We start from the raw sequence: 23965 nt of genomic DNA, 5'->3' as shown, positions 1-23965 counted from the left end.
GTTTAGGGGGGCAGCCAGGGATGTTCACAAAAAGCAGGATGGAGGAGAACTAAATACAGAAAACTGAACGTTGTCCTTTCTGATGACTAATCTGCCTTGGGGGGGACACACCCTCCCATCACTCCCCATACAGGATTGGGACTATGTACCGTGCTGGAAGACAGCCCCTAAGCACCCATAATGACTTCACGGGGCTCAGCTCAGGTAGGAGCCCAGGCATTTCAAGATAATAGCTTTTCTTTCCTTTTTATTCAGACTGTGTTAGCTCTCTGCATGACTTGAAAGGCATTTTTTAACATGAGTACGTTCAATAATTAGGTCCTGGATTCATTAAACACTGATAAGCGTCTGGCTTCTGGGTCCAGACAAGAGAAAGAGCTAGAAAAATGGATTCTTTTCCAAATGAGCTTCTAAGATGCAGAGAGGGCAAGAGGTAGCTTCCCTCTCATGCTCCCCTGGGTTGAGTTGAGAGAAGGAGGAGGCAGGAAGCAGAAGACAGATCCTCATGGAACACATGGAAGAGGTCTTCCCTCCACTCAAACCATTCACAAAGCAAACCATGATTTTCCTGTCTCCTAGTTAGAGCCGAGAAACAGAGATTATCAGGCTAGATAATTTTTCATTTTTTTCAATTTTTATTATTTTATGTGTATATAAGAGACAGGAGTGCCGGGCAGAGGTGGAGCACACCTTTAATCCCAGCACTCAGGAAGTAGAGGCAGGTGGATCTCTGAGTTCGAGGCCAGCTTGGTGTCCAGAGCAAGTTCTAGGACAGCTAGGGCTACACTGAGAAATCCTGTCTCGAAAAACCAGAGAGAGGGCTGGAGAGATGGCTCAGCAGTTAAGAGCACTGTCTGCTCTTCCAGAGGTCCTGAGTTCAATTCCCAGCAACCACATGGTGGCTCACAACCATCTCTAGTGCGATCTGATGCCCTCTCCTGGCATAAAGGAGTACGTACGTAGGGCACTCATACACATAAAATAAATACATAAATAAATATTTAAAAAAGAAAAAAGAAAAAAAACCAGACAGAGAAAGAGAGAGGGGGAGGGAGAGAGAGAAAGAGAGAGAGAGAGAGAGAGAGAGAGAGAGAGAGAGAGAGAGAGAGAGAGAGAGAGAGAGAGATGGTTTTGAATAGCCAAGACTGGACTTGAACTTACTGTGTAGCCAAGGATGACCTTAAACACCTGATCCTCCTGCCTCCACCTCCCAAGAGTTGGCATTGTGGCCAATGTGCCATGGTACCTGGCTCAGTTCAGCTACTGATGGTCACATCTTTATCCTAAAGGAAAGTGAAGCCTTTGAGGGACCAGAGAGGGGATTTTCCCAGGATCACATATTTGTATAAAGCTACCCTCAAAAAAAAAAAACAGGTCTTGGTTCTGTGCAAGCATAATGTCCTGAGTTCAAATCCTCAGAATCCATATTAAAAAAAACAAACAAACAAACAAAAAAAACTGGACGTAGTAGTGTGAACCTGAAATCCCAGAGCTCCTATGGTAAGATAAAAGGAGACAGATGAGTCCTCAGAAGCTTCTGGGCCAGCAAGGCTGGCATATCCAGTGGGGGACAACAGACACCCTGTTTCAAACAAGGTAGAAGACAGTACTGCCATTGGAGATGGTCCTCTGACCTCTGTAAGTGTGCTGTGGCATCTGTGTGTAAACACATACTCACACTCTCACGTACTCACATACACACACTCATACACTCAAATACACATCATACATATAAACAAGCAAAACAAAAGCAAAACCCAGGGGTCTTTTTTTGGTTACTCCAGATTCAACAATGTTTTGTGTCCCTCACGGGATCACACAGGGTGGAGGGAAGAAGTAAGAGACGTACATGTGAGGAGTGAACAAGCTTCCTGCCTGGCTGGGGGGATGGGGGTCCTGGGCTCCAGGCTTCATGCATCATCGGGTTAGCCTGGCCAGACTGGAACACCTCACCTCACAGGGGCCTGGGGAAGAGGGAGGAGGTGAGAGGGAGGCTGGTAGAAGCGCTTTGAGAAGCAAAGGCAGCCAAGCAGTAGGAAGCAGGCTTCACATCCTGCCGGCTCCCACCATGTCACGTCACCACTTGCACTTTCCCCCAGGAGGCTGGGTGCCACTGTGAGTGCAGCCAGCAGGAACCTCGAACCTCGGTCAGTACTGGCAATGTCGCCATTCGCTTTCTGAATTATTCATCCCTCCTTTCCCCATCGCACCCTGGACCTTTTATAACGTTAGAGCTTTAAATAGGTCTGGGTGTCGGTTTGGGCCACTGTGTTCACCATCCATCCCTCTTGTCAGACAGTCTCCGGAGAAGACTTCTCTCCACACACATTGATTTTTCCCTCAGCTGGGCCTCACAGTCATGGACATTGGCTCTGCCTGGGTCCTAGGGAACAGCCCCAGCTAGGGTGAGGCAGAGACCCAGCTCACAGCAGAGTCCTGCCTGGGGCTTTTCTGCCCATCTCTGCGGACACTTGCTGAATATTTCAAACCTTTATTCAGCTAGCTGATGGCAGTTGTGGGCCCAGCAGGTTCTCAAGGAAGTTCTTCTGTTCCTCCTCCTGCTCAGAGGCTGGTGCTGGGCTGACCCAGCACCTGCGGGTGGCACCTTAACTACGCAGTGACTCAGGCCCGCCCTCACTCCTTCTGCCCAGAGAAGAGTTAGAGTTTCCCCAAAGACCTGGAGAAGCTTTTTGTGCACTACCTGGAAACAGCTGGTTACTGTAGATGCCTAGGAACACAGGGTGGGGTGGAGATATGGTTTAGGGAGCCTCCAAGATCCAGAGGGTGATACAAGGCTCAGGAGAGTTCAGGTGAGTTGGAAATCCTAACTGCTCCTCTGCATCTTTTTGGTATGCTGCTGTCAGTTGCAGCCTGGACAAGTCAACTACCCTGCCCTTCTCCCTGCTCCCTGACTGACTTCTGAGCCCAGGAGCAAAAAGGCTCCAGTCTAAGGCCAGGCGGTGGTGGCACACGCCTTTAATCCCAGCACTCGGGAGGCAGAGCCAGGTGAATCTCTGTGAGTTCAAGGCCAGCCTGATCTACAGAGCGAGTTCCAGGACAGGAACCAAAACTACACAGAGAAACCCTGTCTTGAAAAAACAAAACAAAACAAAGCTCCAGTCTAGCCTCAGATGAGAACATTTCTTCCTTCTACCCTTCAGCATACCCACTCACGTGGCTCATCTGGGGATCTCCTAGCTTGCTTATTTCTGTTACTATAATGAAATACACGAGCCGGGATGTTTTGTAAAGAAAATGGTTTTTTTTTCAGTTCACAGTTTTGGAGGCTTAAAGTCCAGGAGTTGGTAACTCCATCGATTGGATCTCTGATGAGAGCCTTCCTAGCTATTTCATGGCACAGTGGACAGCATTACAAGAGGCAGGAGAGAGAACAAGAGTAATTGGAAAACAGGGAGGGGACTAGAGAGGGGCCAAGTTTGCTTTTTAATAACAATACTCTCAGAACCCCGAAAAGTTGCTTTAATCCTCCTCAGGGCAGCACCCCAAATGGTCCAATGTCTTCCTACCTGATCCCCTATTAGCATCACCATACTGAAGATCAAACTTCTAGTTTTGGGGAGGGGGAGACGCCACATCCAAACAGCCGCTCAAGGTACTCATTTCTCGCCACCCCCCTCATCCTACTGAGTGATGGCACTGGTGTGGCTCAGCATGCCCTGTACGGCTGCTGACCGTCACGGCCTGCTCTTTTCTCTTTAGTCCTCCAACCTGGGTGACAAAGTGTCGTCGTCGATGACACTATGGAGTTGGCAGGCTCCACTGTCCTGATTCGTTACTTCCACGCTCAGTCTGGGTGTTCCTACGGGTGTCTAGCTTGAATCTCTCCGGCTGCAGTTTGAATCTTCCCCCTTTCCCATTTCCTCCACAGCTGTTGGAAAGGTGCCTTGACTCACTTGCTATCTCTGAGATTCAGAAACATTAAATGACTTGCCCAAGGTCACAGGGCTGTGTCACAGCTGGTGCCCTGGGACCCAGATCCTCTCCCTCCCAGCACAGCCTACCGCCCCATCCAGAAGGAGACTGAGCCCATCCCAGGGCAAGGCATGCTGTTTCCCATGACCTGAGCTTTCCATTCAGCTCTCAGTTCTCACATTAGCCGTGAAGTCAATGAAGCCCCTGGAGATCCAGGAACCCAGAGCTGCCACCGGAGCAGGAAAGGGTCCCGGGCTCTGCTTTTCTGCCAGGCACCCCTGCCAGCCTGCATAGGCACTACCATCTCTAAGGGCAACAGGAATTGGGCTTTTAGAGTCCAAAACAAGACACCAGGTTATGACAGGGCAGGGAACGGACCCCAAGATCTGGCTTCTCACCAAGGTTTAGCTGCACAGAGAGCTGGGTATTCCTTCACCCATCTCCCTGGGGAGGCTCTTCAAATGGGCCATGACCACAGCTTCAGTGACAGTCCACGGCTGGCATCCTGGAACCCTGTGTAGTCCTCTCTTTCATGGTGAGCCTGGCCAACCAGGCAAGGGCAGGTATCTGGTGTGGTAGAACAGCGCCATCTAGCGGTGACTGAAGCTGGAGCAATGGCAGGACCTGCCAGCTTGGCCAGAGGGGGTGTCATCCGCAGAGTCCCTGGACATGAGTAATTCTTTAGCAGAGCATGGCCTTTCCTGATATACGGGAGATCTCAGGGAGTTGGTCCCCAGCTCAGAGACCACGGCTGTTGGACAGAGCATCCAGTGTCAAGCTGAGGACACTCCTGAAGGAGTCCCAGCTAGAGAGTCCACGGGTAACCAGGCTGCTTACAGAGACAGTGTGCCGGCACTGGGTGGCCGTTCTATTGTGAGTTCCTGGCTTCGTTATCTAGGACTCGGGGCAGCACTGTTTGTGTGTGTGAGAGCACAGGAATATGTGCATGTGTGTGTGTGTGTGTGCAGGTGTGCATGCATGTGTGTGCAGGTGTGCATGCATGTCTGTGCCCATAGGTGTGGAGGCCAGAGGACAATCTCAGGTGTCATTCCTCAGGTGATGACCACCTTGGTTTTTTTTGAAACAAGTTCTCTCTCACTGGCCTGGAATTCTCAAGTAGTTTGGTTGGTTGGCAAGCAAGCCCCCACCTCCCCGGCACTGGGATGACAAGTGCATCCCCACACCAAGCTTATTCACTTGGGTTCTGGAGATCCAACTCAGGTCTTGATGCAAGGCAAGCACCTTCCTGATTGGCCTTTCTCCCCAGGTCTCAGTGGAAAACTGTTAATGTGTCCAGGGACAACGAAGGCACCTGGAAGCCGGACTGTTCCCACCTTACCCTGGACCTAGTCTGTCCTGAGGGCAGCCACATAGAACTTTGTTGTTTCTGCCTACAGAGAGGCTCCAGGGGTCAGAACAGTGTGGGTCCCAAGAGGGCTATGCTGGAGGAGGATGGGCCATGACCTAGATTCATTTCTGTCGCTGTAATAAACACTCAAAGACAAAAAGCAACTTAGGGGAGGACGAGATTTATTCCCATTTACAATTCCAGGTTACAGTTTATATCATCAGAGTTTACATCGTTGTGGAGAAGTCAAGGAGGGAACTTCAAACTGCTAGTCACTAGTCATCACATCCATAGGTTCAGAGCAGAAAGAGGGGGCTGGAAAGATGGCTCAGCAGTTAAGAGCTCTGGCTACTCTTCCAGAGGACCCAGGTTCAATTCCCAACACCCACATGAGAGCTCATAATCATCTGTGCATCTAGTTCTAGGGGATCTGATACTCTCCCCTGGCCTCTGTGCACAGACATACAGGTAGGCAAAATGTGCATGAACATAAAATAATTTAACAATGTTTTAAGAGAGCAGAGGGAGCCAGGCAGTGGTGGCGCACACCTTTAATCCCAGCACTCGGTTCGTAGAGGCACGCAGATCTGAGTTTGACGCTAGCCTGGTCTACAAAGCAAGTTCTAGGACAGCCAGGGCGGTTATACAGAGGAACCCTGGGGGTGGGAAGGGGGCACCTGCCTAGGGAAGAGCACCACCTACAGTCACCTGTGTTTTCCCACATGAATTAACTTTAAGCCAGTCCTCCACAGGGTAACCCAGTGTAGACAATGCCTCATGGAGACCTAGTGATTCTAGGTTGTATTGAGTTGACAATTGAAGTTAACCATCACAGGCCACCACCCCGGCTCCAGCACCTGGCCAAGTGCTGAACTGAGTCACTGTTGGGAGGGAGGCTGACCCAGACGTCTTCTGAGACGTGCTTAGCTCAATGACTACGAAATGTGAATCGATCGGCGTACATGGCTTCCTTGTATCTTAACTTTGCTCCTAAGGCTCAGATCTGCACTCCCTGCTGGGACTCCCCAAGTAGCAAGCTCTAAGACAGGGCTAAGCTTTCAGGACAGTAGTTAGGAATGATCACCAAATATCACCAAATGGACACTCCTGGGCAGGGGGAGAAGCTGAGTCGCACTGTAATCTAGACCTCAGCCCCAGGTGACTCTGCCAGGAACTCAGGACCCAAAGTGACCCACTGGTCTGTTACCATGTGCAGGCTATCCTGGGAAGGGCTGACAGCACTCTTTGTAGTTGGGGATGTGTCCTGCATTCCTGGAGGGGCCTGGGCTGCAGAGCATCACAGTCACTGCCACGGTTCCAATGTGACACTTTAACAGCAGCAAGCCAAGTAAGAAAGGTCATTTGGCAAGGGTCCCTGTCCCGGGGAGGGGAGAGGCGGCTTTGTTTTATTTATTTGTTTGTTTGTTTATTGTGTACATGTATACAATGTATATGCATGTATTTATGTGCACCATCTGTATGCAGAAACTGATGGAGGCCAGAAGAGGGTACCAGATCCACTGGAACTGGAGTTACAGGCAGTTGTGATTTACTGTGTAGTTGCCGGGAATTGAACCCAGGCACTCCTGTAAGAGCAGTCAATGTGTTTAACCACCAGGCCACCTCTCCAGTCCCTGTTACAGTTTTCTTAATCCCTGAGCCTGCCTAAGTGGAGATGGTCAACGTCCACTCTGTCCCTCCCTCCTCCCAGTCCCCTCTAAGAGGTGACCCATGAACAGGAGACCAGATGCTCTCCCTTTGATCACCAATGATCAGATCCAGTACAAGACGTCCATTCTTATTCCAATCACACAGCAGTCCAGATTAAAATTCATACTCATATTTCCTTTCTTCTTTCTACACTGGGTAATTAGCTTTCATTTCTGTGGGTAAGCGATTAATTAACGCTCTGTTAATTACAACGGAGATCAGAACTTGAAATATGCTTTGTTTCTTTCTACTTTTCGAAAGAAAGGGGAGTAGGAATGTGAAAAAAAAATAAGGGTGAGGATTGTCTGAGTTAGGGTTACTAATGCTGTGATGAAACACCATGACCAAAAGCAACTTGGGGAGGAAAGGGTTTATTTGGCTTACACTTCCACATCATAGTCTATCACTGAAGGAAATCAGGATGGAAACTCAAACAGGGCAGGAATCTAGAGGCAGGAGCTCATGCAGAAGCCAAGGAGGGGTGCTGCTTACTGGCTTGTTCTTCATGGCTTGCACAGTCTGCTTTCTTATAGAACCCAGGACCACCAGCCTAGGGGTGGCACCACTCACAATGGACTAAGCCCTCTCATATCAATCACTAATTAAGGAAATGCCCCCACAGGCTTGCCTGCAGCCGATCTTATGGAGGCTTTTTCTCAGCTGAGGCTCCCTCCTCTCTGATGACTTTAGCTTGTGTCAAGTTGACCTAAAACTATCCAGCACAGGGCTGGAGAGATTACTCGGTCATTATGAGCTCTTATCACTCTTACAGAGGAGAAGCATTCTCTTCCCAGCACCCATGTTGGGCAACTCACAACCTCCTGTTACTCCAGCTCTGGAGAATCCAAAGCACTCTTCTGGTTTCTGAGGGCATGGAAGCAGAGAACCAGCTCCTTCAAATTTCCTCTGATCTCTGCATATGTGCCATGGCATGTGCACACACACACATATGTGCCTTGGTATACGCACGCACTCAATTTTAAAAAGAAAAACCAGAGAGGTGGAAAGGAAGGGGGAGGAAGGAAGAGAAGATGCCTAAAATGTTGGGACCATCTTCACATCCTTGCAACGTGAAGGGCACACCTCAGCAGGACGGAGTTGTGTTCCTGGACCCATAAGATCCATTGGATACAAAAATATAGCTCTCTAAGTGAGTCTTCATCAGAGGGGCCAGCCACATACTTCTCCAGGCACAAGCCAAGCTGAGTGGGGACCTCCCACTGCCAGCCTCTGCATCCTTCACGTTTCCTTCCCCTCCAGGTCACTGAGTCCTTGCCTCCAACCCCACCCCCCGCCCCCCACCACACACATGCCCATCAACAGGATCCTGTGCAAGCTGCACATGGGAGTGTGAATCGGTGCAACCACTTTGGAAAACAAGTTGACGTTACCTGTGAAACTGGAATGTTTGCTCACCATGGGATCCAATCTCCTCCTTACAGTTAAACCACAGAAATGTGCAGGTGTGTGCCAGCAGAGGTGGACAGAGGAGTAGAAACAACCCTCACACCCATGGACAAGAGTGGATGAGTAAAGAAGCTATGATGACCCAGAAATAAGAGTGGCAGGAAGAGCCGCCCTCCCCAGCATGGCAGAATAAAAGGGAAGAACATTATTGAACCACTGAGCTTGGAGGAGGGGACTGCAGGAACTGAGGCTCAGATATCTGAGAGAGGGTACCTGCCAGCTGCATAGAGCCAACCACTTCTATAAATTTCAAAAGGTAAAACTAGGGCTGGTGAGATGGCTCTGAGGGTAAAGGCATTTGTCTCCAAACCTAACAACTTTGGTTCAATCCCAAGGATCCTCATGGTAGAAGGAGAGAACTAGATGCTGAAGGTTGCCCTCTGATCTCCAACATGCGCATCACACACAAATCAATCAAGTCAGCCGGGCGGTGGTGGCGCACGCCTTTAATCCCAGCACTCGGGAGGCAGAGCCAGGCGGATCTCTGTGAGTTCGAGGCCAGCCTGGGCTACCAAGTGAGTCCCAGGAAAGGCGCAAAGCTACACAGAGAAACCCTGTCTCGAAAAACCAAATAAATAAATAAAGTAATTTTAAAAGACCATTTCAATATGAAAAAGTAAACGGAAACAAACATCTTATTTAGTCACATCTACCTATGTGGTAGAAGTTTTAAAATCCATAAAATTGAAGAAGGTGATTTGCCTTTTACATAAGGATAGATAAGAAGACTCAAGCTGCCATGAGCTTCTAATTCTTGTGAATGATGGGTTTATGGGTGTCTTAGGGTTTCTACTGCTGTGAAGAGACACCATGACCATGGCAGCTCTTATAAAGGGTGGCTTGCTTGCAGTTTCAGAGGTTCAGTCCATTATCATCATGGGGGATCATGGTGGGACGTGGTAGTGTGTAAGCAGATGTGGTGTTGGAGAAATACCTGAGAGTTCTACATCTTGCAGGCAACAGAAAGTCCACTGAGACACCAGACAGTATCCTGAGCATAGGAAACCTCAAAACCCACCCCCACAAAGACAGACTTCCTCCAACAAGGCCACACCCACTCCAACATGATATCTATTCACAGCAATAGAACCCTAAGACAGATGACACCATGGCTTCTGTTTGGGTTTCTCTTGCTCCCTTCCTTTTGGTGCTGTGGCCCTGGAGAAGCACTCTGTCATGTTCCTGGCAGTTTTTATAGGGAGGGTCTGTGAGGCCAAAACGGAGGGCTGGGCCTTAATACATAGTCTTGGATATGCATAAAATGTTGGATTTTGTGTGGTAATGGCAGGGGATGGGGGGAGGGTAGGTTTGAGACAGGGTTTCTCTGTATATTCCTGGCTTTCCTGGAACTTGCTCTGTAGTGGTGGGGTTAAAGGTGTGCTCCACCACTGCCCGGCCTAAAATGTTGAATCTTAAAATGTTGGTGAGAAAATGTCCTGAGGCAGTCGGAGGAAGAGCCTAGACTGAGGAAAGCCGGTTAGGAGTGAAGGAGCCCTGCCTCTGCTGGGGACAGCTCTCGGGAGACAACAGAGCGAGAGAAGGGAACTGAGATCCTGGCAGCCAGGCTGCAGGGTAGATCTGGGCCACATGGGGGCACCCGACTCTCCCACATCGGTGCTGATGGCAGACTGGGATGAAGCTGGAGAAAAGCAGGACTGGAGGGATGGCTCAGGGGTTCAGAGCACACGGTGATTTTGCAGAGGACCTGAGTTCAGTTTCCTGCACCCACATTAAACATCTTATAACAGCCTTTAACTCCAGCCCCAGGGGGATCCTACCACTCTGGGCTCCTTAGGCATCTACACGTGTGTGTGTGTGTGTGTGTGTGTGTGTGTGTGTGTGTGTGTGTGTGTGTGTGTATGTGTGTGTGTGTGCTCGAGCACTTGTGAATTGGGAGTCTTAGGATGCTGAAGAAGGACCTCTGATGAACTGTAGGAGGTGAATCTGTCTGACTTGCTGTGGAACCCCTGAGCCCGGCACAGCACTTGCACTCGGCAGGCATGGAGCAGTCACAGCGGGAACATGGACAGGAGCCCACATTTACTCAGCACTGTGGTTCAGTGCCAGGAACTGTTCAGGGTGCCCTCCAGGCACAACACTATCCACACCAGGCTGAGGAGCAGACCCAGCCCACCCCCACCTGTTTCCCTGACAGAAGGCTTTTAAAAACTGCACTTCCCAGGCCTTGCCTCATGCAGACCCCTACAGACAGGATCAACCCAGAGACCCTCACATGGCATCTGGAAGTGGGGGAGGGATGAGGCTGTCACCCTGCAGCTGTGGCTGGTTCTCTGGCAAGCAGGGCCAGGCCAGTGTGAGTTCTTTCCTGAAGCAGGGTCTGGTACCCAGTTGCCACCCCTGGGAGTCAGAGGACAGTTGGCAGCTGCAGTGACAGACACTGTCTTCTGGAACACAGCCTGACGGGTGGAGCCTGGACCTCAGCAGGGCCAGTGGCAGCCTCGGATACCAACCTAACTCCCTTCCCTGTTTAGACAGCCCTGCCTCTGCCTCTGCCTCCAGCCCCACCCCAATTGCAAATCACTTTCTGTTCAAAACTCCTCCAGTAACTGCAGTGTACTGAGCTCTGCTGACTCACCCAACTCTTGCCCTCATTTTGTAGGCCCAGGGCCACTCGGCCAGTGAGTGACAATGCCAGCCTTGACTCTGGGCTTTCTTGGTCTCGGTGACCTAGAAAAGCCAAACTGACGAAACAGCATTGTGGTGGAGCTAGGGTTTGCCAACCCAGACAGGTAGTGTTCGCAAAAACACTTCAGAGGTCATTTCAAAACTGAAAGAGATCAGGGCTAAGGAGGAGTGTCACCAAGCTCATGGCTTGGGAGGTCAGCTTGGTTTCATTAGTATCTCAGGGTTGAATGGCACCCAGGATCCCAACAGGCATGTCTCATCCCCAGTCTCCACCTGAGGCTGTGCACCAGGTCACCAAGTGGAGATCAGCCCACCAGCTGCCTGGGCTGGGATGGTTCCTTCCTGATGATGGAGGAGGCAGGGTGGGGGTGGGGACGTGGAGTGGGGGTGAGGGGGCGGGACACTGCTGTGTCCTCAGGACAGTAAATCAAAGTTGCTGTTCAAATGATGCCAGCCTTGACCTGAGTGTACCAAAAGTGCTGGGATAAGGCCGCCAGATGGGCCTGTCTGTTCCTGCCTGGCCCAACTCCATCTCTGGAATCTCCACTTATCCACTGTCTTACACATTCAACAAATATTTGAGCACCACCACATACCTCGCCCTTGGCGGCTAGCCAGAAATGGAATGTTCAGACATTCTAAGCCGAAGCCCGAGGCGATTACATTCCCAGGTGGAAAGCGTTTTCCTGTTTCCTTCTTGACTACTGTTCCTTTCAGCGGTTATCTCAGGCAGGTGAGTTCCATTTCTTTCTCTTTTTTCTTTCCACGTTTTCTTTAGCTGTGTCCCCAGGACCACCTATTTGCTTATCAGGACTGGGACTCTAGCTCACTGATAAATGTGCACTTACCAGGATAAGGCTCCTGGGTAGAGAGTCCTGGCATGAAGGAAGGAAGGAAGGAAGGAAGGAAAAGAAAGGCACTATTAAAATAATCCAGGATACAGCACAGAAAAACAAAACAAAACAAACAACAACAACAAAAACCCACTAAGAATAACATGGAATAGGCAGAGAGATGCCCCAGCAGTTTACAAACGCACACTGCTCTTGCAGAAGAGCCATGTTGGGCTCCCAGCTCCCACACCAGGAGGATCACGGTGTCTGTACCTCCAGCTCCAGGAGATCCAAGCCCCTCTTTTGGATTCAGAGCATTTCCACTCACATGTTCACATTCCCACATACAGGCACACATATAAAGATGATAAATCTTTTTAAAAATGGAATAAAGGGATTGATTATAGAAATTAGAACATAAGTTATGGAAGGTATCAGCAAGAGTGGAGGGGACGAGAAGGTAAGGGGGGAATATGATCAAAATACATCATACATCATATATATATATATATATATATTTATTTATAAAATGGTCACAACATTTTTAATTTAAAAAAGGAAGTTCCAGCCCGGTGGCAGCGGTCACAGAGGCAGACAGATCTCTGTGAGTTCAAGGCCAGCCTGGTCTACAAATCAAGTTCCTGGACAGTCAGGGCTACACAGAGAAAGCTTGTCTTGAAGGAAAGAAAAAAAGAGGGGGTGGGGGCAGCAAGCTGACTCAGCAGGTAAAGACATCTGCCACCAAACATGACAACTTGAGTTCAGTTCCCAGCCCCACATGATAGGAGAGAACCAACTTCTGCAAGTTGTCCTCTGACCTCTGATTATGCACCATAGCATGTGCATGCACACATACCATACATATGCAAAATAATCTTTAGTTTAAAAAAATTTAGCTTTATGTATGCATTTTTGCCTGCATGTATGTAAGTGTACCACGTACATGCCCGGTGCCTTTGGAGGTTAGGAGAGGACATGAGTCCTGATGCCCCGGAAGTGGAGTTATGGATGATTATAAACCACCATGTGGATGCTGGAACCCAACCTGGGTCTTCTGCAAGATCAACGTGTTCTGTTAACTGCTGAGCCATCTCTCCATGGAAACCAGGCTGGCCTTGAGCTTAGGGAGATCTGCCTTCTCTTGCTTTCCTAGGGCCGGGTTAAGGGTGTGTACACCCAGGCTCCAGTGGAGATTTTTGAAGAAGGAGTGTTGGTTCGTTTTTCATTAACTTGATGGTACAAGGTATAGTAATCTGGGAACAAGGAACTTCAATTGAGAAAATGCCTCCTTCAGACTAGTGTATAGGCAAGCCTGTGAAGCCCTCAGGGTTTTCTTGATTCATGAGTGATGTGAGGGAGGCCCCGCCCACTGTGGGCGGGGCCACCTCCCGCGGGTAGTCTTGGGTGGCATAAGAAAGCAAGTCACCCGGTGAGCAACCCTCCTTCATAGTCTCTGCAGCAGGTCCTGCTTCCAGATTCCTGCCCAGAACACAGAAAGCAGCTGGAACTCACAAAGCGGGCTTAGTTGAGAGAGTCTCTCTGAGCAACTGCACGGGGACGGGGTGGGGGTGGGGGAGAATCGATGTATTTAAGAATAAAACTCAGAGACTGGACAGATGGTTCAGTGGTTAAGGACACTCACTGTTCTTCCAGAGGACCCGAGTCCAGTTCCCAGCACCAGCGTCAGGCAGCTCACAACTGCCTGTCACTCCAGCTCCAGGGCGTCCAACACCGTCTTCAGGACTCCATGGGCACCTCCTGACACATGACATATATTCGCACATACACTCTCACACACAAACACATAAATAAAATTTTTTTTTTTTTTTAAAGAATATGTCTCGCTGGGTGGTGGTGGCACATGCCTTTAATCCCAGCACATGTGTGGCAGAGTTCGAGGCCAGCCTGGTCTACAAAGCGAGTTCCAGGACAGCCAGGACTGTTACATAGAGAAACCCTGTCTCAGAGGGAAAAAAAAAGAATATATCTCACCAGGCATGGCGGCACATTCCTTTCATCCCAGCACTCAAGAGGCAGAAGCAGGAAGACCTCTGTGAGTTCAAGGACAGCCTTGTCTACATAGAGTGTTCCAGGACAGTCAGAGCTACACAGAGAGACCCTGTCTTGGGGGGAAAAAACTATGTATGTTTATGTGTGTGTGTGTGTGTGTGTGTGTGTGTGTGTGTGTGTGTGTGTGTGTGTGTGTGTATCATCTCCTTGTATCTTCAGATGTATAGCGTTTCTTTCCACCTTCTGGCTTCAGGTTGGTCTATTTAAAGTTGTAAAGCAGGATTTTTCTTGGGCGTTGAAAAGTCTCCGGGGGTGAAGGCACTTGCTGCACAGACCTGACCACCTGAATTCAACCCTCAGATCCTATGGTTGGAGGAGAGAACCAGCTCCCCGATGTTATCCTTTGGCTTCCGCATGCATAGCATGACATGTGTGGACATACACACAGAGATAAAATTTAAAAACAAATGCATACCTAGAAAATCCCCACAGGGTTTTCTCCTGTGTTGGGAGGTCTCTGGCTTTGTCTGAGCAAGGTAAGTGCCTGCTGGCCTCTTCAGAAAGGTATTATTAACCACGAACCCTTTGTGAAAGACCATGCTGTCAGTCTCAGAGGAAGCTGATATTGCTGTTACTATTTGTGTCTCAGACAGTGCCTGGAAAACAGCTGATTGCCCAAAAGCTCTTTCATTTCCTTTATTCCTGCCTCACAGACCCTGGTAGATGTAGAATAAAATGCTGTCAGAACCACATGAAGCTGGACATGCTGGTGTACGTCTTTAACATCAGCACTCAGGAGGCAGAGGCAGGTGGATCTCTGTGAGTTCTCAAGGCCAGCCTGGTCTACAGAGCGGGTTCCAGGACAGGCAGAGCTATGTAGAGACCCTGTCTCAAAAAAACAAAACAACAACAAAAAACTAGCAATGGATTTCCATAGTTCATTTTCACAAATAATGTATGCTCATGATAAAATTTTATTTTATCAATGGCAACTAATCAGCCTGCTTGAGAATGTTCTTCAGACCTTTCTTAGCCCTCCCCAGACTGCTTAAAGACGTTGTTATGCCTGGCCTTGCTTGGTCTCATGACAGCTCTTAACTACAACTGGCCTGAGAGACCAGCCCCTGCAGGTGCTCAGACTTCGATTTGCTCACTGCCGGGTCCTCCCCATCTACCAGAGAACAGCTAGAAAAACAGGAACACATCTCCTGAAATACCTTGCGGATGAAATAATGAAGGCTAGTCATTGTGTTGTTGTTGTTGTTATTCATTTTGGTTTTAGGATTTCGTTGTTTTTCAGACAGCTGCTCACTCTGTATCCCACACTGGCCTTCTATTTTCTGTGGCCTTTTTTCCTTTTTTAGGGTTGTATTTTGTTTTTCACTGTTGTTTGTAGCCCCAAGCTGGTCTCATCCTCAGAAAGATCCTGTGCCTCTGCCGAGATTAAAGGCAAGAGCCACCACACCCAGCTCTCTGGAGTCTTCTTGCCTCAGCCTTTCAAGTGCTTGCTAAGAGTCCACCTTACTGTACTCTTAAGACTGCTGTTCCTTCCGCATCACTGAGTGTCTTAGTTAGGATTACTATTGCTCTGGAGAAACACCATGACCAAAAGCAAGTAGAGGAGGAAAGGGTTTATTTGCCTTCCACTTCCCATCATAGCCCATCACTGAAGGAAGTCAGGGCAGGAACCTGGAGGCAGGAGCTCATGCTGAGGCCATAGAGGGGTGCTGCCTACTGGCTTACTCAGCCTCCTTTCTTATAGAACCCAAGACACCTGCCCAGGGGTGACCCCACCCATGGTGGGCCCCTCTCCCATCAATCACTAAGAAAATGCCCTACAGGCGGATCTTATTGAGACATTTTCTCAACTGAGGATCCCGCCTCTGCAGTGACTCTAGCTTATGTTGAGTTGACCCCAAACCAGCCAGCACACCGTTCATGAATTGTGTTCCCCTAAAGTTTGTGGCAGGCAGATGACTGTGTTTTGCTTCTGTGAAAGACTCGGAGCAAATGCCTAGGACGATGCTTGGAACTACACAGTGTCAATAACATTTTAAACGAACGTTAGAAAGGCCATTTCCTCTCTCCAGCTACATTACCCTTTTTGGTTACACCTGTATTCCTGTTTCCTGTGCTGATCTCAGGACAGCAATACTCCACACCAGCCCTGCCACTGAGGTGAGTGAGCGCTCTGCCAGGGCTTCCCGAGTTAAACGTTCACCCGCTGGCTGACATTCAGAAGATAATCACAGAAGTGCTGGCTGCAAGACAGCTGGTATTTGTGTCTCAGACAGTGCCTGGAAAGCAGCCGGTTGCCTACAGAAGGATGCCCTGGGCTAGAGTCCACTGTGTTCCCAATCCCAGGTTACTTCACTGAAGTGCAATTCTTGGAAAAGCAGAAAACAATGGCTTGCCCGAGAAAGCCAGGAGCATCACTACATTCGTCTCTGTTTCACAACTCTGCCCCACAGTAGCCCTTGCGGTTCCTGTCACTCAGAGATCAGCCTGCCCCTGCCTCCCGAGTGCTGGGATTAAAGGCACGCACCACCATATTCAGCTAATTAATTAATTTTCACCTTTTTATTTAATTTAAATTTCATTTTGCCGGGCAGTGGTGGCTCACGCCTTTAATCCCAGCACTCGGGAGGCAGAGGCAGGCGGATCTCTGTGAGTTCGAGCACAGCCTGGTCTACAGAGTGAGATCCAGGAAAGGCTCAAAGCTACACAGAGAAACCCTGTCTCGAAAAACCAAAAAAAAAAAATCATTTTATAGATGTGCCTGCTTTGCCCATGTGTATAACTGTGTGCACATACATGTCTAGTACCTGAGGAAGTCAGAAAAAGGCAAGTAGGGTTCCCTAGAAATGGGGTTACAATCAGTTGTGAGCTGCTATATGGGTGCTGGGAACTGAACCTGGGTCTTCTAGAGGATGCCTTTCTTTTTCTGTCCTGGAACTCACTGTGTAGACAGGCTGGCCTCGAACTCATAGAGATCCACTTGCCTCTGCCTCCTGAGTGCTGAGTGATGAAAGCCATGTGCCACCATTCCTGGCTTAGAAGATGTCTTTCCCACTGAGACGGCTCTCCAGCCAGCCCCCCACCCCCCACCCCCCCAGTGCTTTTCCCTTTCCTTTCCTTTCTTTATTTTGACAGGCTCTCACTGTGCAGCTCTGGGTGGCCTAGAACTTGCTGCATAGTGAGGTCCTGGAAGCCTCAAACCCAGAGATTGCTTGCCTCTGCTTCCCCAGGGATGGGATTCAAGGCATGGACCACCATGACATTGTTGATGTTTTAAAGACTGAGCTGTTAATGGATACGTGCCAATGTGCAGCCTATGTGGATGTTAGGAACTGAACTCCAGTTGACATCGAGGGCAGCAAGTGATCTTAACCACAGAGCCACCATCCTCTCAGTCCATGAATTTTAAATTTTAATCAAATCCAATTTATCTACTTTGTAAAACAGTTAAATTTGTTAGTACTGTTTGTGTCCTACAAGATGTATTCAAACAGCTACCTCTGCACACCTCAGCTAATGTAAATACTGGTGCAATAAACACAGGAGTGGTTGGACATGGTCACACCTGCCTTCAATGCCAGCAAAGAGGGACCTCTGTGAGTTCAAGGCCAGCATGATCTATATGGCAGTTCCAGGGCGGAAAGGGCTATATAGAGAGACCCTGTCTTAAAATAAACAAATAAATAATGATAATAAAAACATGGAAGTGTACAGTACAAAGATATGTGCCCATTCTAAAGCTTTAGAAATATAGCTTCTGTGTTTGTGCCTACAACATATCACAAATTAATTTTTATAGCTTCTGTGTTTGTGCCTACAACATATCACAAATTAATTTTTGCACAATATGCTGACTGTGAAACTAGGGTTGGGAGTTTGTATTCATTTGTTTTTCCCTCTAGTCTACTGATATCTAGTAGTCTCGGCACTGTTTTTTGGCACCCTCCCCCTTAATTCTGGACCAGGGGGATCTAAGTCATCTTCCTAGAGCCCAATGAAAGATGGTTCTTACCTTGCCCTTACCCCACGCACCACAAGCCAGCCTAGGAGGGGGCTTCGGATCCAACTGCATCTACGCTACAAGTGCACTCAGGACCCTCAGGATCCCAAGCTGCCCTCCCTGGCACCGAGAGCCATCAAGGGACATTAGAGGAGACCGGGTTGAATGGTCCCCGCAGGGGTTTAAGGTCGCGGCACCAGGAGGATCCAGCCGCGAGGGGGCGCTGCATGTCCAGACGCCCGAGGTCAGAAGCGCAGCACAGAACCCAGTGTGCATCGCCTGCTGTGAAAGTCGGAGAACCTGTGCGCTGGCGAGGACCCTCCATCCGCCTCTGGGCCAGAGGACTAGACGATCGCCCCTCCTGCCCCGGGGAAAAGCAGAAGGGAAGAATCCCTGGGAGTGATTGGGAAGGACACTGCAGTCTCAGTAGTACGTGTCCTGGGACAGGTATCCTCACGCCAGCGACCCGGGACCCTCTGTCTTCTGAATGCAAAAGCTCCCTTGCTCCCCACTCCCTAGACCACAACCTGAGGTGTTGAGCGCATCTGCGCAAACGAAACATCCATTCCCAACTCCACAGCCTCTTCCCCTCTGTTATTTCTTCTCATCTTCTAAAGAACTAACCTTCACAATTGCAAACATTTTTTTAAATGTGCATTTAATTAGACTCTAATTATTGAAGGATCTTTCTGGAAAGTCATTAGTATGCATCTATTAGCAACTCGGTCTTTATAACACCAACAATTGAAACGGGCTTTCATTGTCACGAAGAGAGACAGAAACTGCAATAAATATTTTATTGTCAAATTAAAAAAAATACAAAACCGTCCCCATGTTGACTTGGTAGCAGGTGATAAGGCCCATCAGAGATTCTAGAACTCTGAGTAGTTTGGAATCGCCTGTTTTGAAAACAGCTGCAACTTTGCAAAGCAAATAGCTCTAGTCTTAAAAATAGAAACTGAAAAAAGCTGTTTCTTTCTGTAGAAAAGGCCTTTTTTTCTTTGAGACAGGAGTTACTGTGTAACCCAGGTTGTATTACAAGGCTGAGCCACCACACCTGGCAAAAGAACGCGTCATATAGAGAATGAACCAGTTATTAGTGAAGAGGATGGGTTTTAATTAGACAGGAATGAACTGCATACACAGGTATATCTTGTATATTGTATACAATTCTGTGTATATCACAGACCCACTTTCAGTTGCTGGTATGGCCTCAGGTTACACTGTGCTTGACGGTCCACTGACTTTGGTCTCTGTATACTTTTTTCTTTTTTTATTTTAATACGGAATGCTTCACAAATTTGCATATCATCCTTGTGTGTCATCCTTGCGCAGGGGCCATGCTAATCTTCTCTTTATCGTTCCAATTCTAGTATATTGTTGCCAAATACATTTAAAATTAAGTTCAAGGTAGGTATTTCTCCAAAGATAAACATAGTGTCAGCGTGGACACAGAACGCTGCTTCAATCAGCAATCATCAGGCAAATGTAAATCAAAGCCGATTCACATCCACTAGACTAGCTGGTACCAGGGTGATGATGTACTTGGCATGGTAGAAAGCTTGCCAGGCCCATGGCTCTGGGTCTGAAAAGATAAACAGAACAACAGAAAATAAGTGTTGACTGCAGAGAAGCTAGAACCCTTGGACTCTGCTGTTGGAAGATAAAGTGTTAGAATCACTGTGCAAAATTATACAGTGATGCCTGGGAGGAAAAAAGAATTGCTATGTAATCCAGCAGTTCCACTTCTGGGTATAAATACAAAAGAAGTGAAAGCAAGACTAACACCTTTTTTTTAGGGGGATGGGAGTTTGGTTTTTCAAAACAGGTTTTCCCTGTGTAACCACTACCAGTTTAATTTCTAGCCAGCTTTCTTTTGGGCCGCCAACCAGCTCCCAAATCATGACATGGAGAGTTATTATTAGTTATGAATGCTCAATCTTATTTTATGCTTGTCCCACTAGCTCGTATAACCTTTTTTTTTTTTTTTTTTTTTTTTTTTTTTTTTTTTTTTTTTAGAATTTATTTAAGCCAGGTGGTGGTGGTGGTGGCTCACACCTTTAATCTCAGCACTCAGGGCTGAGGCAGGTGGATCTCTGTGAATTGGAGGCCAGACTGGGCTACAGAGGGAGTTCCAGGACAGCCAGAGCTAGCTACACAGAGAAACCCTGTCTCAAAAAACAAAAAACAAAACAAAGATTTATTTATTGGGGACTGGAGAGATGACTCAGTGGTTAAGAGCACTGACTATTCTTTCAGAGGAGCTGGGTTCAATTCCCAGCACCCACATGGCAGCTAACTGTAATTCCAAGAGCTGACATCCTCATACATGCATATAAAATAAAAATAAATTATTTTTAAAAAGATTTATTTACTATGTATACAGTGTTCTGACTGCAGGCCAGAAGAGGGCACCAGATCTCATTATAGATGGCTATAAGCCACCATGTGGATGCTGGAAATTGAACTCAGGACCTCTGGAAAAACAACCAGTGTTCTTAACCTCTGAGCCATCTTTCCAGCCCTTATAAGTTATTTTAACATGTTTCTATTCATCTGCTTGTTTGCCTCGGGGCTTTTTACCTGTCTTTCATTCTGTACATCCTACTCTGTGTCTGACTGGTTGGCACCTGCCTGGCAACTCCCTTTCTTTCTCCCTCATTCCCTCCTCTCTCTTCCCCTGAGCCTAGATTCCTCCTACTTCTTCTCTCTGCCCGCCAGCCCTGCCTATCCCTCTACTGCGTAGCTATTGGCTGTTCAGCTTTTTATTAGACCAATCAGGTGCCTTAGGCAGGCGAGGTGAAACAGCAACAAACAAAAGCAACACACCTTTACATAACGAAACAAGTGCAGCACAAACAAATGTAACACACCTTTACATACTTAAAGTAATATTCCACAACATTAATTTTTTTTTTAGTTTTATTTATTTTTAGCTGGGCATGGTGGTGCAAACCTTTAATCCCAGCACTCGGGAGGCAGAGGCAGGCAGATCTCTGAGTTCAAGGCCAGCCTAGTCTACAGAGTGAGATCCAGGATAGCCAGGGCTACACAGAGAAATCCAGTCTCAGGGCGGGGGGTGGGATGGGGTGGGAGGAAGAGGGGGGAGTTCAAAGCCAGCCTAAGCTATATGAGACCCTGTTTCAAAAATACCTAAACAAGCCTGGCGATGGTGGCGCACGCCTTTAATCCCAGCACTCGGGAGGCAGAGGCAGGCGGATCTCTATGAGTTCGAGGTCAGCCTGGTCTACAGAGCGTGTCCCAGGACAGCCAGAGCTAGCTACACAGAGAAACCCTGTCTCGAAAAACATAAAACAAACAAAAATCTAAACCAAATAAAAAAGTCATCAATCTCACAAATGGTTCAGCAATACCAACCCCTGTTTCTAATTACAGCTATCACCTCTAGGCAATGCAACAGAGCACACACAGGAGGACCCTGACAGGTGGCTAGAGGAAGCACACCTGCCTGTGGCCCCAGGAGCTGAGTGACAGCAGTAAGCGACCTGCCTTCCTTCTGCCTCATATGCTATTTATTACTGACTTACTGTGGGAGGGGGGTATGCGTGCGGGTGAGTGTGCACGTGCCAAGCATGAGTGTGGAAGTCAGAGAACAGCTCGCGTGAGTCAGTTACCTTCTCTCCTTCCACCACGTGTGTCCCAGGGATAGAACTCGGGTCACCAGCTGGGTGGGAAGCACTTTGACGCACTGAGCAATCTTGCCAGCCTAGCTTCATCCACTTCTGCAGAAGGCCCAAACTTCCAGCTCTGCTGGGATATGAGAAGGCAGCCACACCTCCCTTTGAGGGCACTCTCAGAACTGCCAAGTGTCGGGAGGAGACACCCACCCTGGGCAGTGCTGAACTCACGTCCCCGCTCCACACAGTCGGACCTGGAAAAGCTGGACTCCATTCACCCTAAGTGACCTCCCCTTCTTGCTAATAGTAGAGGAGGTCGTGGACACTGAATGGTGAGTTAGAACTTCCCCAATGGTGATGGCGGCCAGGCCAAATGAGGAGCACATGATAAAACTCAGCAGGTGCCTAGGAAGGACCCTGAATCCTTTCTTCCCAGCTGTGAGTGTCAGCAGAGACCGGCTTGTCCAAGGGAAGCTAGCCTTGGACAATATCAAAGTGCTACCCTCCTTCCCCAACTATGACAATGTCTCAGGAGGCTTCTGCAACTGGAGAGTTAAAGAACATTGTACCCCAAAAGTCCTCATTTCCATCAAAAACCACTTACATTGCTGCTGAGCACTTGCATTCACAAACCTTCCTCAGTTTCCCCATACTCCAAAGAAATTAGGAAACAGAAATTGCTAAAGGAAGATGAAGTTCTTTCTCTTTGGGCTTAACCAAAATGAGAGGGACTCCTGATTTCTCCCTGCCTCTCCTAATTGGACTGTTTTAGCAAAAGTTGAATCCAAAGCCCAGAAATCATAGTGTTAACTATGAGCAAAGTGTCAGAACTGTGAAGCTCTTCCTGAGAGGTCAGCTCCAGCCCCTGAGCCAAGGCTTGGAGCTCTTTGCTCTTCTGGCTTGGGATTTCCAGGGAAACTTTAACTCTTTAGGGTGCATTGTTCTAGAGTCTCTGTTTCAATACCACCAGCCAAGCGGGCCTGGCTAAAAGAAAAACCAAGGTCTCAATCAGTGTGACTGTTCTACACAGCCCAGAGAATGATCGCCAGGATTTATAGTTTTGCTTTTGAATAAGTTTATTAAGTATACCACAATGCAAAGTAAAATATAAATAGTAAGGGATAGGTGATAGACAGTCAGAATGACATCATTGACTCAGGTGCTCAGGACATCCTGCAGGAACCTACTGGGGAAGTCGAGGCAGTCAGCTGGAGTCGCTTCTGGCTGTTCTTTCCCACTCTAGGCACTTTCATATCATCAATAAAGAATAGTGACCTCAGGGTTGGGGATTTAGCTCAGTGGTAGAGCGCTTGCCTAGCAAGTGCAAGGCCCTGGGTTCGGTTCTCAGCTCTGGGGGTAAAAAAAAAAGAAAAGAAAAAGAATAGTGACCTCTGTTAGCACTGACTTGCCTATTGATTTTTAAGGATGTGACATTTTTGAGAACAGCTGCTTTGCTGTTCTCTCTCCCTGCCACAGACTTGGAAGAAATTTTGAGACAAACATGCTTGGGTCTGAAATGGGGAGTAAAGCAGCCCCAATTTCCAGAGCCTGCTACACAGTGCACTCAAATAACATAAACAACTTACCAGTTTAATGTACGTTGCTGTGACCTCACTGGGCACAGGATTTAAACTCCCGCATCGGCCGGGCGGTGGTGGCGCACCCCTTTAATCCCGGCACTCAGGAGGCAGAGCCAGGCGGATCTCTGTGGGTTCGAGGCCAGCCTGGGCTACCAAGTGAGCTCCAGGAAAGGCACAAAGCTACACAGAGAAACCCTGTCTCGAAAAACCTAAAATAAATAAATAAATAATAAATAAATAAACTCCAACATCTCAGTGTGGGTACTTCAAGTGGGCTCTTGGTGTGAGCACTAAACACGTGTTACAACCTTGCATAAATAAACTTTAAATAGTTCACCAGGGACAAACTTTAAAATAAATATTTTTTAAAAATCACTTGTACCAAGATCTAGGAAAACCTCCACGTGAGTAAGAAAAGATTGAGACAAGATAGGTAAGAAAGGGCGGATTTGGGACAGGAAAGAGGCCCCTAACCCTGGGATCTAGTTTCCTGTTGTCTGAGAGTCAAAAACTTCAACACAGCTGATACAATTCAAGTTGCTGCCAGAGATAGTGTTCCTAGAGTCCTTGTAAACAAGAAAGCTAAGACAAGCAGTCTAAGCTTATTTGGCCACAATGTTTGCAGTTGAGACTTGAGCAGAGTCTGCACCTCTTTCATCCCTAAAACCTAAACAATGGGGCTCATAAAACCCCCCTTCCCTCATTTGCTGAAGGAACTTCCTTAGAGATAAGTCAACTGACTCATGTGTTTTCACTTTACTTTGAAAGTCTACTTCAAGTTT

At 48.1% G+C, this 23965-nt stretch overlaps 1 pseudogene; it reads right to left on the bottom strand.

Annotated features, from left to right (window-relative positions):
• Positions 1-19260: 19260 nt before the first annotated feature.
• LOC128106761 (uncharacterized) lies at positions 19261-19357 on the bottom strand (annotated as a pseudogene).
• Between the last annotated feature and the right edge of the window lie 4608 nt (positions 19358-23965).

Source organism: Peromyscus californicus, unplaced genomic scaffold (assembly GCF_007827085.1).
Source record: "Peromyscus californicus insignis strain IS unplaced genomic scaffold, ASM782708v3 Scaffold_9__1_contigs__length_137607984, whole genome shotgun sequence".
Lineage (NCBI taxonomy): Eukaryota > Metazoa > Chordata > Mammalia > Rodentia > Cricetidae > Peromyscus > Peromyscus californicus.
Note: the sequence above shows the minus strand (reverse complement) of the source record. Positions and strands in the feature narration are given on the sequence as shown.